Here is a 14,031-nt window from a genome sequence, read left to right on the forward strand (position 1 = left end):
GCGAAAGAAGGGAAAGCTCTTCTCTCGATGCTCCTCGTCAATCCATTTCCACTTCCCTGGGTCCAACTGCAAAAACCTAATAGGGGAACCACCATATAGCTAGAGTCTTCAAGACCCCAGCACAAGGAGAATAGGATCAGGGTCAAGATACCACTGTGAATCCCTACCCCACTCCATGAATCCTGCAATCCTGACAGGTTGAAATGCAACCTCCAAAAGAATATCATCAAAAGATCTGATAAGTCCTCCCAACTGAACATCAAAGGCAAGGGTATCCTCATGTGCATCCTACAATGCAATGATCTATAATGGAATGCCCATCCTTGAGAACACTCCCCACCAAGTGGACTGTGCAAGCGGCATGTCATTTGTGTCAATCCACTCTGGTGGAATGGCTGCCTATATCTGCTGTATCCTGAGTGCACTCCCTCTGAGGTGGCCAATTGCTAAAAGTCTTTGATCCTCTGGAAGTCTCATAAAGGCCTGCCAAGCGCCTACAGTAGAGATAGGTCCCCTCTCCCATCTAGACCACTGCATATAATGTGACACTCCAAGTGGCCTACCATGATGATCCAAAATCGAGTCATTCCACATGACTGGCTACCTTTGAATCTCTTCATGAGAGGTGGGTGGAACTTTGCAAAGTGTATTTTTGAAGCAGCCCCAAGCTTTCAGAATAGGAGCCATGAGAGGGGAAGGGGGAGATTTGAGATGGGCTAAAGTAAAGCTCCATCTGCTGCTGTCCAACCAATCTCCCCCATGAGAAGGGGTGCAAGATTGAATGCTGCGTGAGAAAAAATCCTTTTAAGGCCACATACTAAAAACTTGCACAGCAAGGCCATACATTGCAAGCTCGGGTCAATAATATTGAGACCCCCTTCTCCTGTGGGGAGAATGAGGGTCTCCCAAGCTACCCTGGCTACAACATCTGAGGTGCCATCTAAACTTCTCCATAGGAAGTTCCTGATAGGTCTCATGAGCCAAGCAATACAACCTCTAGATCTGCACCAACATGAGCAAAAAAACCAAGCAGTGACCAATAATACCTAGTTCACAACCACAACTCTGGATGCAAGGTCAAGTCTGGCTAAACTCCAAAAGATGAGTTTCCTTCGGATACTCTCCAACACAAGAGTGAATTGCTATGCCGTAGAGATGCCCAACCCAACCTGGCATCCCAGATATCTGACCGAGACTCCCCTCTGAATCCAAGTGAACCCTATGCCAATCCACCAAACTTGAGTGTCCTCATCATTGATCCAAAAGCCATTGGATTTGTTCCAATTAATGTGTGCACTTGCCACAATGCAAAACAAATCCAATGATGTCCTAAATGAATTCAGTGTTTGTGGAGTGGCATCCAAAAAAACAGTTGTGTCATTTGCCAACTCACTATCTAAGAGCTCATCCTCTTGCCTCAGAGGGATCCTGAGCCCTACGATTCCAGCTTGAGCTCTAATGTAATAGCTCATAGCCTCAGCCACAAAAAGGAATAAAAAGGGGGTGACCTTGCTTCCAAAATAAAAAACTTGCTTAACTGACAATAAAAAAACTCTTGGTCATGTTCTTCATCCTATCAATTGGCTGATACCATACCATTGTAAATGTCATAGCTCTTCCATGATGAGTCCCTATTTACGTCCAACACTTTTGCAATCAAGAACTTCAGATTCTCATATTCATCATCTAATGCCCAAATTACAACAAAATCTTTGAGATGTATATCTACGTCTAGCATGAAATCTCTCTTTTCTCCACTTTATCCACAAAATATACGTGTAAGTAGTGATTTGAGTTCATTTCCAAAGTCTAAATTTGGGCATAAATCAGTACCAACATCTAGCCAGCAGACTATACTGCATTCTTCCTCAAAATTTTGTTGAATCTGTATTTTCTCAAGGTGATCTATTAATTCATGTGTCCTTTGAATTACAAATGCATTATGTTTCCACCAAGAAAGATATCATAGCATCATTCCCTCTTTATATACAATAAAAGATATTAAGCCATCTATTTCATCCAAATATTTATCAATGATTTCTTGTATAGGATCCCATTTTGGATGCACTTCCTCACTCAGAATGGAAGTTAAAATATCGTAATGGCCTTTAGTTTATCATTTTTATCAAAAGAGTAGTAGTGTGACTAAATTATTGATTTTTTATAATTTAGAAATTCCAAAAAGTAATGTGGATGGCTATGACATTTCACAGTGTCACCACTCTTTTGTAGGAAAGGTCAATCAATGCTCCTCCAATCATATATTTACTATGGTTTCCTTTTGGCCACCAATATTCACTCTCACATATCCTTATCAAGTTGTTTATTGTCTCCACATCCTTGAATTTTATCTCTCTTGATATTTCTTGGTGGTGTCTCACCTACACATATCCACTCTTGGCAATGGGAATGCGAGGGTCGAACTTAAATCAGACTAGTGTCTGAAAAAGAAGAGACAGTACAACACATACAAATAGTCAAGACAATCGTTTGTAGAGTAGAAATATATTGTGTATAGTTTGTATTTAAGCAGATAGGAACAACCTTGATGCAGGAAATGATGATCAGCTTATAACAACATCCAATGGTATTCCGACCTCAGTCGGATAATAGTCAGAAACAAACATAGTCCTAGAAATGAAGAGGTGAATAAGGCCACTACTATTGGCTGTTAGGGACAGTTATAACTGTCCCTACAGTTACAAAAGTATCCACTACTTGCTATTGTAGCCCCCCCTTTACTAGAGGTCTATTATCCCTCCTTGGTTGAGGTCCACGTGGGTGGAGAGGTCATCCTCAACACCTGGCAACCCGGTGGTAAATTTTTTTGCAACAAAGTGGAGGACTCGAACCCTTCACTAGAAGTAATCCATCAGCTGAACTTTGATGGTGTGGGTGGAGTTCAGGTCTATGACTTCTCCCTTGGTAGCAATTGGGTCTGCCTCATCTGCATCTTGTTTGCAGGTCTCATTCAGTTTTGGTTCCTCCTCAAATGTTGTCTGTTCTTTTGCAATATCTGCACCGGGGGCTAAGGCATAGCTCGGGGTCTCTATGATTCTGTGTCCTCATCTGTTGCATCCATGAATGTGGTGTGCTTTGTACACAATTTTGTCGATTGATTCTGTTGGTGTGTGGCAGCCAACTCTACTTTCACATTAAACAATGCTATGTCATCATGCATGGGCATCTGCCTCTGTTTTGCACCTTGTGATGTAGCTCCGAGTGTCTCCAATTCATGTGCCATGATATCATATGCATATGTTGTAGATGCAAAGGCCTCAGAAGGTCTTTGAGCACTTACGAACATGCATTTTTGAGATTGGACCATAGGTCTTGGGATGTCTTTACTAGCTGATTCTTCATATCTGTGATTTTGGAGGAGTTGAGGAAACCTCTTCTACCATTTCCTTGAACTATTGTTCAAATACTTCCAATGCATGGATCCTTTCCTTCAGTATAATATTCTCAATATTCAAGTTTGTGTGGGCTACCCCCATTCTATCTAATTGTAGAAGAAATTTTGCTTTCATTTCCTCTAGCCAAGTTGTCACAGTTGGCAGGCATTCCTTTTGTACTCTCACTTGGGCAGTGAGTTTGGAGACTTGCTTCTCTTGCATAGCTCTATATTGGGCATTTTTCCTCTTGATTTCCTCTAGTTCCAACTGAGTGGCGTGGAGCTTTTTATGCATATCCAATTGCTTAGGCATATATTCGTGTCCGACCTTCTTATCTTTAGTCAATTCCTGCACTTGCTATTGTAGCTGCATCTGTACCTTTCTCTACTTATCAACATAGAGCTATGAGACTATGATTGCATGATCTAGCTCCATGCCAGAGTCTATTCCTGCTAAAAGCGTATTGGTCATATCTTGTTTTCATGATTGTTGTATGTTTGCCATGTTGTGGATAGGGGAGAAGGCTTTGAAGGAGCTTCTGGGAGGCATTGTAAAGCAATATACTAGCAATGTTCTCCTATAGTTTTTTCCAGGTCTTTTCCAAGTCTTTGTCTTTTGAAACATAGATTTTTCCTGAAGATTTAATTTTATCTTCTTGGAAGATCTGCATGGGTAGCTAGCAGCTCTTCTCCTGCTAATGGTGTATCCCACAGGCATTTTGCCAAAGATTTTGGCCATACACAGCCATAGTAGCTTCCTCTTTGGAGTATTGAGCATCTTCCAATGCTTGTAGCATGTCTTGCTTTGTCTTTTCCTCCTCATGCTGGATTTCATGCATTGCTTTGGTGCACTCTTCTCCATACTAAGGGGTTATCTTCGGGGTCTTCGTACCCATCTAGCCGACAAATTCAAATAATGCAGCAAAATAAATGGTCCTATCTTGGAATGAGAATTTGAAGTGCTCAAATCCTTTTTGGCTATCTCGCTCATAAGGCGTGAGTGGAGCAAATGTGCCCATGATATCTTTGTTCCCTTCTTGGCTGCACTCAGCATAGCATAAGAATCTCTACTCATAGTATTTGCCTTTACTAGCAACTGCATCCTTTTGAGATAGCAAACAAGTTGCTGGTGCCTTCTCAAATCCTGAACGTTATTGATGAAAAAATAATTCTTTTGTGTCTCTGGTGGCCCGAATTTTTTTGCATGTCATAATCGACATCCTTTTTTCACACAACCTCCTCTCATTGATGATAGGAAGCTGAAAGACCTACGCTATAATTTTAAGGAAAATCATGACATTCTCAGCAAGCATACCTTTGCTTTGTTGGAAACTCTCGTATTGTGCCAATGCATGTGGGGAAGCCTTCCATGATGCCCAAGGTAAGCTTGCATACTGCAATAAGCCAATTTATTTAGCCACTTCTGATTCTTGGAGAGGTCCAACGATACCTTGAAGTTCGCAAAGCTGGCAGTGAGCATCTACTTCTTTTGCAGTGGAAGGAGTAGTTCTCCATCCAATTTCATCTCCGCCAGATCTGATATGTGTATAGCCTTTTCTGTGGCTGTTCTTTGGTGTGGGCTTTTGCGAGCAGGGGTGAGAGATTTCTTAGGACCCATGGCTATGTTGAGGAGCACTGTAGCACTTAAGAGCTTGAGGTTTGGCTCTAGCTATTCTGATGGGCTGGTAAGAGTGAGTTGATGGCTTCTTTTGGGTGCCATATGTATATCGCATGGGAGAGGCTTGTGTCGATGTGTCATTGTGATGGACGGTCCGTTAGTGTGGCATGCAAGGAGGTAGTGCTTTTCGGCGATTGGGAGGGACTAGTGTTTATTTTTTGTTTGGCATTGTGGGTCTTATACTCCATTATGGAGTTCATCCGCCGACAGGGGTCGGCGAGGACGGCTATTGTGGGAGTGAGAGCCTTATCCGAGTGAACAGGCTTGTCGACAAGAATCGGGTTCATACCTTATATGTCATTGGGAGGTCCGATCGGTATGGAGAATCCACCACGCATGGCACAAATTGTGTTGTTTTTGGTGCAGAGTCAGGGCACTGTCAGAGACTCGTTTGTACGTAGAAGCTGAGTCGGATCCCAAAGCAGTGGTTGGATCGGACGCTCATTATTTTCTTTTGCATGAAGCGGATTGAAATCAGATGTCATAGTTGGATGATCGTAATCGAACTATGTTGTCAGAGCAAACTTGGAAAGACTCAAGGGATGTGAGTCGGACTGTAGGATTCATGTTGCACATGTCGGGCAAATTAGAGTCGGTGAATTGGAGTCGGAGTCATTTATCCACTCGCACGCGCTCGTCAGATTGGGGTCAGAGTTAGAAACACTGGTCAGACTTGGATCGTACTCGGAGTGCTCAGTCATGTGGGCATAAAGTAGCCACCCTAGGATGTGGACTACATGATGTGGAGATGTGGATCAAGGATATCCACAAGGAGAGATGTGGATCAAAGGATCCCACAAGTGTTGGCTATTCCAAGGGAACTCTCTACATAAGAGGCCTATCATGTATTGTTGAATAAGAGAAATGCACAAACACTCAAGATTCTGTTTATGAGTCTAAGCTAATCTATCTTGGAACCTAATTGACTTGAGGTACATGTCATGAGCACTCTCTTCATTATGTTTCCACATAGGTTCCATCTACCTTAGAGTACTCCATAGATCCTAAGGCACTCCAGTTTTGTCATGGTATTAGAGCTCCCTTGCCTTCCGTTGAGGCATTATGATTCTTGATAGATTGAGAGTTCTTGAGTGTTCTCCATGAGAGTCCACTTCCGTGAGAGATCTTCATCCATTCTTTGAGAGAGAAAATTTTCGTCACTTAAGAGAGAAAATTTCCATCCATCCATTTCATGAGAGATTCATGAGTGATTTCTATTGAATGTTCATTCAGATTTGAGAGCATTCTTTGAGAGATTTTGATCATTGCATGTGAAAGAAACCTGTTCATTCATAGAGAGATTCAGCTATTTGGAGAGCAAGATACTTGTTTTGAGAGAGAGAGAGAGAACTCTCCTTCCTACAGAGAATTTTGAGGTAAAGACATCTAGCTACATCCTTCATGGAGGCCTCCCAACTCACATGGCTTCTAAGATCGTTGCCTCTGGCCATTGATCCCTCAACTTGAGCTCCAAAAGACACACCAACGAGTCAAGCGACCGGCAACTACGGCATAGCCTAGTTGACTCCTCAGCTGTGCTACAACAAGCCCTGCGACTTCATTTGCATGAGTAGGAAAGCCTTGCATCCTCCTTCCCTCCCTATAGGGAAATTGCAAGCCTTTCAAGCCCAATTGATCATGTAAGAAGTCTCTGAGAAGTAAGGTTTTGGATACGGATCATTGACAATAATCAGTTCCTTGTTCACATAAAGGGTCAAGGCGCTACGAGTGGTCATCTTGTTGCAACTAGGCAATCCTTCAGATGGGACTTTGTAAAGCATGCCACAAAGGGCAACCACGACGGTCTCGATATTGCTATAGAAATGCTTCATCCATCTTCCTGTTTCACGTTGGGCGGCAGCTGAAGAAGAGGTGTGAGCTATGTGATCCTCGACCCCAGCAAGCCTTGCCTAGCTATATAGCTATGGGAAATCGAAAACGAAAGCAGTAGCCATGCCAAAGTTGAAGTTGGCATTCATCTGAAATGGCAAGTGAGCATCTGAAACGGTGGTAAGATATGGCAAGGAAGTTGCTCGCCATAGTCGGCGAGAATTGAGCTGTTGTGTGGGTTGAAATCGTAGGAAGAGCAAGAGAGAAGGGCAAGTTATGTAGGCGAAGAGCATCCGACGACCAAACAGCTCCAACGAGCAGCGACCCGCATTCATCGACCTCTCTACTATAATCTGGTTGCTGCATCTCCTTCGCCAATGATCTGTAACTTCAGTCCTGGCTCATGCTAGCAGCCGCTCCGTCGTCTTCAGCGGCTCCTCCATCTCTACATCAGCGATGTTGCATGCCTCCAATGAGCCTTTGCAAGGTCTTTTGGACCTTAGAAAAAGACACGTGGCAGATAAGCCACACTCACCTTGGGTTAGGACTATGGTAGACTAAGGGTTGCAATTCTCACTTGCTCAGTGGTCAACAAATTGACACATGGCAAGATTAGATTTACCATGGTTAACTTTGTTTAAACCTTTGGTTAACTCAATTGGGGTTAAAAGATTGCCACATGGCATAGGGCCACCTCAGCATAGTAATTCCTTGCCAAGCACAGCCTCTTAGCAGCATGTGACTCCATATGCCACATCATCAAAAGGCCTCTTCTTCGCAAAAACTTCGACAAGCCGTAACTTCCAATTCAGGAAGAATTGGCATGTGCTCCAGAAAGAAAAAGTGATCGCCTTTTTGAGCTCTACATGCCTAACAAGTCAAAATTATTAGTAGCAATTAGACACTGCCAATATTAAAAGAAATCAATTGGTAAGACCTTTGCAACAAATGACAAATCAATGCATGAATGCACAATGCATGCCAAAAGCACAAGTGCATGAGATGACCAGAGCACAAAACATGGCATCCACACAAAACATTAACGGCACAGGAAGAACAAAGCATCATGCATCAAGCTACATCAGGCAAAGAAGAGAACGCCATCGACAACATGTATTGAGAAGCAAAAGCCTTGCCACCTTTAGCCCACATGTTTGTAGATCAAACCTGACCACCTAAGAATGGCCATGGAAGCATCTAGGGGAGGATTTGATCTTGTAATACCCACACTTGACCACCTTAAGTAGCAATGTATGCACTAAGGGGAGGTGATGGAATGTAAACTCACATGTGACCACCTTGTGGTAGCCAAATGGATCATGGCACCAAGGGGAGGTGTTGTGATATGGTGCCATGAGCACATATATTAAAGGCTAAGGTATGGTATAGGAAAGAATTAAAGTAGCCACCCTAGGATGTGGACTACATGATGTGGAGATGTGGATCAAGGATATCCACAAGGAGAGATGTGGATCAGAGGATCCCACAAGTGTTGACTATTTCAAGGGCACTCTCTATATAAGAGGCCTATCATGTATTGTTGAATAAGAGAAATGCACATACACTCAAGATTCTATTTATGAGTCCAAGCTAATCTATCTTGTAACCTAATTGACTTGAGGTACATGTCATGAGATCACTTTCCTCATTATGTTTCCACATACTAGGTTCCATCCACCTTAGAGCGCTCCATAGATCCTAAGGCACTCCAGTTTCATTAGAATCTTCTGGTGATAGTCTATTATCTATTGCCACTCTTAGGCTACCTGCAAGAAATTCCATAGGTACTATTGCCTCACATCCATACACCAACCTGAAAGGTGTTAATCTAGTTGCAACCTTGTGTGTTGTTCTAAGTGCCCATAGTACCAAATCCAAGCGTTGATCCCAATCCTCTGGGTGATCAGCTACTGTTCTTCTATATACTTTTTTCATCAGTTTGTTGGAGCTCTCAGCCCATTGTCTTGTGGGTAATAGGTTGTAGAATTTTTATGCAACATCATGTGCATTTTAGTCATCTTCCTGATTGTTTTATTGAGGAAATGGGTCCCTCTGTCAGACACTATTTTAATAGGAACACCAAATCTAGTGACAATGTTGTGATAAAGGAAATGTGCCATAGTTCTAGCCTTGCATGTTTTGAGTGGCACAGCTTCAACCCATTTTGTACAATAGTTAGTGGCACCCAAAATATATTGATTGCTTGAAAACTTTGCTGGAGGTTTGATGGGTTCAATAAAATCTAGTCCCCATTTGTGAAAAGGTCCCAAGGGGAGAATTGGTTGATGGGGCATCCTATCACTATCAAGTGGTCTATCATCTCTCTAACATGGCAAACATGCTTTGTCCCTTTGCTTGGCATTACACTGATATTAAGGGACTAGACCCTAAGTTTTATCGATACTCCCCCCCTCTCCCCCACACCTAAACCGGCCAAAACATATTTTCTTCCTTCCTTCTCCAATGGGCCCCAGTCATTCTAGACATAGTTGATAAAGAAAAGAATGCACCCTTTTACTTTCTCTATGTAAAAGAAATATGGGCTGCGGTATTTGGAGGTTAATCAATAAGCTATTGTTGGAGATAAGTTGTTCTTATGATGCTTTCCCCTGTCATCATAATTGTCAAAATCTCTAGTCTATAGGCTACGTTGGGTTCACTTTGCCCATTCAGCTGGTTTTGAAAGCATATTTCATAATATCATTATTATTATCAACTTTTGGGTCTTAGATGTGTAGTTTCTTCTTTTCCCTTTGAACTTGTCTATGCAGTTTGGGATTGAAATGATTTGCAAGGTTGCCATGGTAGTAGTAATTGTGCCTCTTCAAGGGCTTTTAAGTTTATTGAGAAATTTAGGGTTGTTTCATTGCCAAGTTCCATTGCGCTAGAGACTATCATTACCTTCCCTTATCAATATATGGTTCTAAAACTTTTGTTTACATATATTGCTTACAGAGGATTTCCCAAGAACACCGGTCTCCTGTTTACAACCTTTCACGATCTTCGAGCCGTGCAGTTAATGAAGATAATATTGATGGAGCCTCTGGACTAGATTTACAGCTAGCTCATTTGCGTGATTTTTCTATATCTGCTGTAGCTATGGCAAAACTAAGTGCTTCTATACTATATATTAAGGATGGTGGGAGGCCATACTGTGCCATGTGTCATCGAGGGAGAGAGCCTGGAAGATGCCACATGTCGTGTGACTACGAGCTACATAGGAGGAGAGAGGGAAGAGGGAAGCATCGAGCCAATTTGAATCTCCTGTGCTCTGACACAGCTCTTGCGAAGCTGGGGAGAGGCTTGCAGGGAAAGGTTGCTTGCCCAACAGTGCAACCTGCTCTTTCAATCTCTCCTTCCTCCATCCCCTTTCTCCCTCTCCTCGCCCTCCCCTCTCTACCTCCACCCCGACTCTGCTTCGCCCCTCCCCCTCTCTGCTTTGCCCCTCCCCCTCTCTTTACCACTTCTTTGCCCCTCCTCCTCTCTCCTCTCCTCCTCTCCTCAACCATGAAGCTGGACCTCCTTGCCCAAGACCTCCTCAAGCCCCCTCAGCCAATTGTGAGGCCCTCTCCCATGTGCTCAAAAATCAGGGAGACCTAGCTGCAAGACCCTCCCCTCTCTTTATGGTGTGGATTCTTCTCCCATCCAGGCTGTGTAAAGAATTGGGTATTCTTGAAGCTTGGATATATCTTGCCTTCTATCCAAGGACGTGGAAGATGGCTCCATTGACAATATGTCTATTCCCATCATGCTGGCCATCAATGACAAGTAGAAGGAACTTTTACTTCTTCTGAAACAGTTTCTCTTGCACAAGTAAGTAACCCCTGTGAATCCTTAGATTCCAATGTTTTGCCTACTGTAGGGACAAAGTAGAAAGAGGGGCATGGTTCAGTCTCCACTCTATACTAAACAATGCCTGTGTTTGCCGTAGTGTGGAGATTTACAAGCATAGAAAAGAGGGACGTATTGCCCAAACATGAGCGTGAGGAAGTTGAAGTGCAGAACGTATTGCCCAAACATGAACGGTGAGGAAGTTGAAGTCCAGAGCCTACAGGTATTCAGCCTGGTGCACAAAGCCCTTAAGGGAGTTGGCCAGCTTTTGATATTGAACTTTGGCACCACCTCGGCTCTTTTCCTAAACTATTAGAGGTTCAATTTCTCAAGGGTTTTGCTTCTATTGCTCTAGATGACAAGCTATATGTAGTGGGCAGCAGGATTCACACCAAAGGATCATATATGTGGTTGCCAGAAGGAGTTTCATAGGAGAAGGGAGTTTCATGCACCGAAGTATATACATGCCGGACAAGGACCGTTGGCTTCCACATGAGCACTTCTCACAAACTTGCATCTGAGATTACTTTGGATCTGAGAATCTATGCTTTGTATCCAATCCTAAAAGTAGATGACAATGACAAGGCTCCGTGGACTCTTCAGGTGTGCCGTAGCTGAGAAGAGACCTTAATAAGGAGCACCTAATCTGTTGGAAAGCTGCTTGAAGATGGCCACACCTTGGCCAATTGAAGGAGTCCATGCTTCACTTGGCACTGCGCTTGAGAGGTGGTATGTAAATCTTTGTCAAGACTCTCAACAAAAATACTATCATGCTCAAAGTTAAAAGCTTTCATCCTATCAACAATGTGAAGGCATAAGGAGGGATTTCCCCCAACCAGCAGCGCCTCATCTTTGTCAACGACTGTTGCTAGCAGACGCAGATGCAGATACTGTGAGGTGGTGCGAAACGGAGACTGCAGCAGCGATGCAGCCACTGCAGTCGTCAAGCCACGTGGCATCGTGAGAGAAACAGATGTGTGCCACGTGGTGGATGGAGGGAGAGGGTGTTGGAAGAAAAGAGCTCTCGAAATCTCCTCCCACCATCTCCTCACTGCTCCTAGCCGCCTCCAAGCATCAATGCTCCTCACTTCCTCTGTCCTTTGCGCTCCTCTAGGCTATTTTTTGACTCCTGCTCGAGCTCTCCCTGCCAGTCTCACTGGCATCGTGGCTATTTCTTCACGTGGCTCTTCTTCTCTAACAATGTTCAAGGCAAGTGGAAGTTGGGGTATTAGTTGACCATGAGGGTGCGAGCTTTGGCATTCTTGGTTTTTGCAAGAAAAACACTTTGGTCATGAGGGCAGTGCATATATTTGTGGCGGTGACAAGGAAGTGGAGGGTGAAGGTGTGATCGAGAAGGAGTAAGTGAGCCAAGGCAGCTGGAAGATGGAAAGATGGGTGGCATGCTCTTGTTTGGTGGACGAATGTGGATCGTGTAGCTATGTTCCAAGCAGCCTCCCAAGATGAAAAAGAGTGTGGCTTGAATGAGGAAAGAAAGAATCTGGGCAAACACATCTCCATTATCATTCCCTCAAGGAAGCTCTGTCTTTGTTTCTTGCTATTAAAACGCTAGCTATGCAAAATCAAAGCTCTCTAAGTCGATTAGGAGCTTGCTATGGCAGAATCAAAGCTCTCTACCTCAATCAAGAGCTCTCTGTCTCCGTGTCAAGGGGTTGGCTATGGCAGAGTCAAAGCTCTCTCTGTCAGTCCCAATCTATCAAGAACCAACTATGGGGGAATCGAGGCGCGCTCCCTCTCTCTCTCTCTCTCTTTCTCTCCCTCTGTCCCTTCCTCCCTCTTTTAGTCTTAGGTGAAAGCAAAGCTGGGTATTGGTCACAAGCTCGTGAGTCATGAAAAGAGTGTAGAATGGAGAAAACACACCAATCTCTAAGCAACACGATACGGCAAGGCTCTCCTATCGGAAGTATGAAGTCTCGAGGAGACTATTCATGAACGGATCTCCGATTGCAATAAAGTGCTCGACTAAGCATATTCGGCAATCATCTCCAATAGGAAAAGGTCTATACGCGCAGCAAGAGCTTCTAGAGTTAGTCTGGGAGACGAAGGAAGGCAACAATCTTTAGTTTACATAGCGATACGAGCTCCAGGGCAGTATATTGCTTACAGCAGCTAGCTTTAAGAGGTTGAGGAACAGCATAGAAGAGATATTGGGCAAGGAAGTAAAAAGCAAAAGTTCCCACAAAGCAAAGTAAGGAATCCAAAGCTATAGGGCACACCCTGGTGAGTCCTATTGCGATCATTGTTTTCTTTTTTGCAAGCATCTATGTTTTTCTATTTTGCAAGTGCCTGCAAGTTCCCGTTCTATTTCGTTGCACATTCTGAATCAAAGTATTAATCCTTTGCCGATGGAAATGGTGCAAGTCACGAGTGCATTCTTTCAATACTTCATGGGTTCGGGAAACTTTTCAATACATATTTCCACTTGAAAAAGGTCATTGATAGCTTTAAAACAAAGCGGGGCTTCCAAACTCTGAGCCAAAACTTGAATCTAAACACTAGAGACCCTCTATTGAAAGCCTCTTTTCTCTATGTAATGTGCCCTGCGTCATGCTATGTTTCGAATTCAAGTGGCATTTTGTATGTTGTTGTATTAGGCTTCCCACATGCATCGTGTCAGAATTCCATTGCATCAATCAATGACGTAGGGGTTCCTCGATCAATGCCACGAGAGGCTCATTTGCATGGTTGAAGGAAAACTTTGTCCACGGCTCAGCAAAATGGGGATGAACAAAATCACCCAAACTGAAGGAAGTTGATTTTTGGAGCTATTGAAGGTGCCCCTTGCCTCTACTTTTAAGCACCAAACGTGGACGGAGGCAATATATGGGATTTGTCAAATGGTTTGCAAAACGTTTGTAGGTTAGTGATCCACACAAATTCAGCTTTGTTTTGCTGCTCCATTTTGCAGCAATCATCTTCCTGCATAAACAATAACATGTTGCTACTTGCAGAGCTCCAATGGAGGTATTTTTGCAGGAAATGAAAGCACTGGCACAGAAGCTCATGAGGCGATGATGGAGATGCTAGGAGTGGGATATGAAGATAGCCAATATTTCAAAGATGGGGCTTAGTGTACACATATTTGACATGGCCAAAGCCAAGCTCAAGACATCACAATGTTTACGATCATGCGAGAGACATAGGAGGTGAGAGGCCTACAATTATTTAAGGATGGGCAATGGGCAGAGTATCCAATTGCGTTGAAGAAAGCAAGAGTTGCAAATCATAAGAAAGCTATCATGTAAGTGGATGAATTCCTTTCGCATTTGTGAAACCAAGC

Source organism: Dipteris shenzhenensis, chromosome 5 (assembly GCF_047967505.1).
Source record: "Dipteris shenzhenensis isolate YYH24624 ecotype China chromosome 5, Dip_SZ_1.0, whole genome shotgun sequence".
NCBI classification, from domain to species: domain Eukaryota; kingdom Viridiplantae; phylum Streptophyta; class Polypodiopsida; order Gleicheniales; family Dipteridaceae; genus Dipteris; species Dipteris shenzhenensis.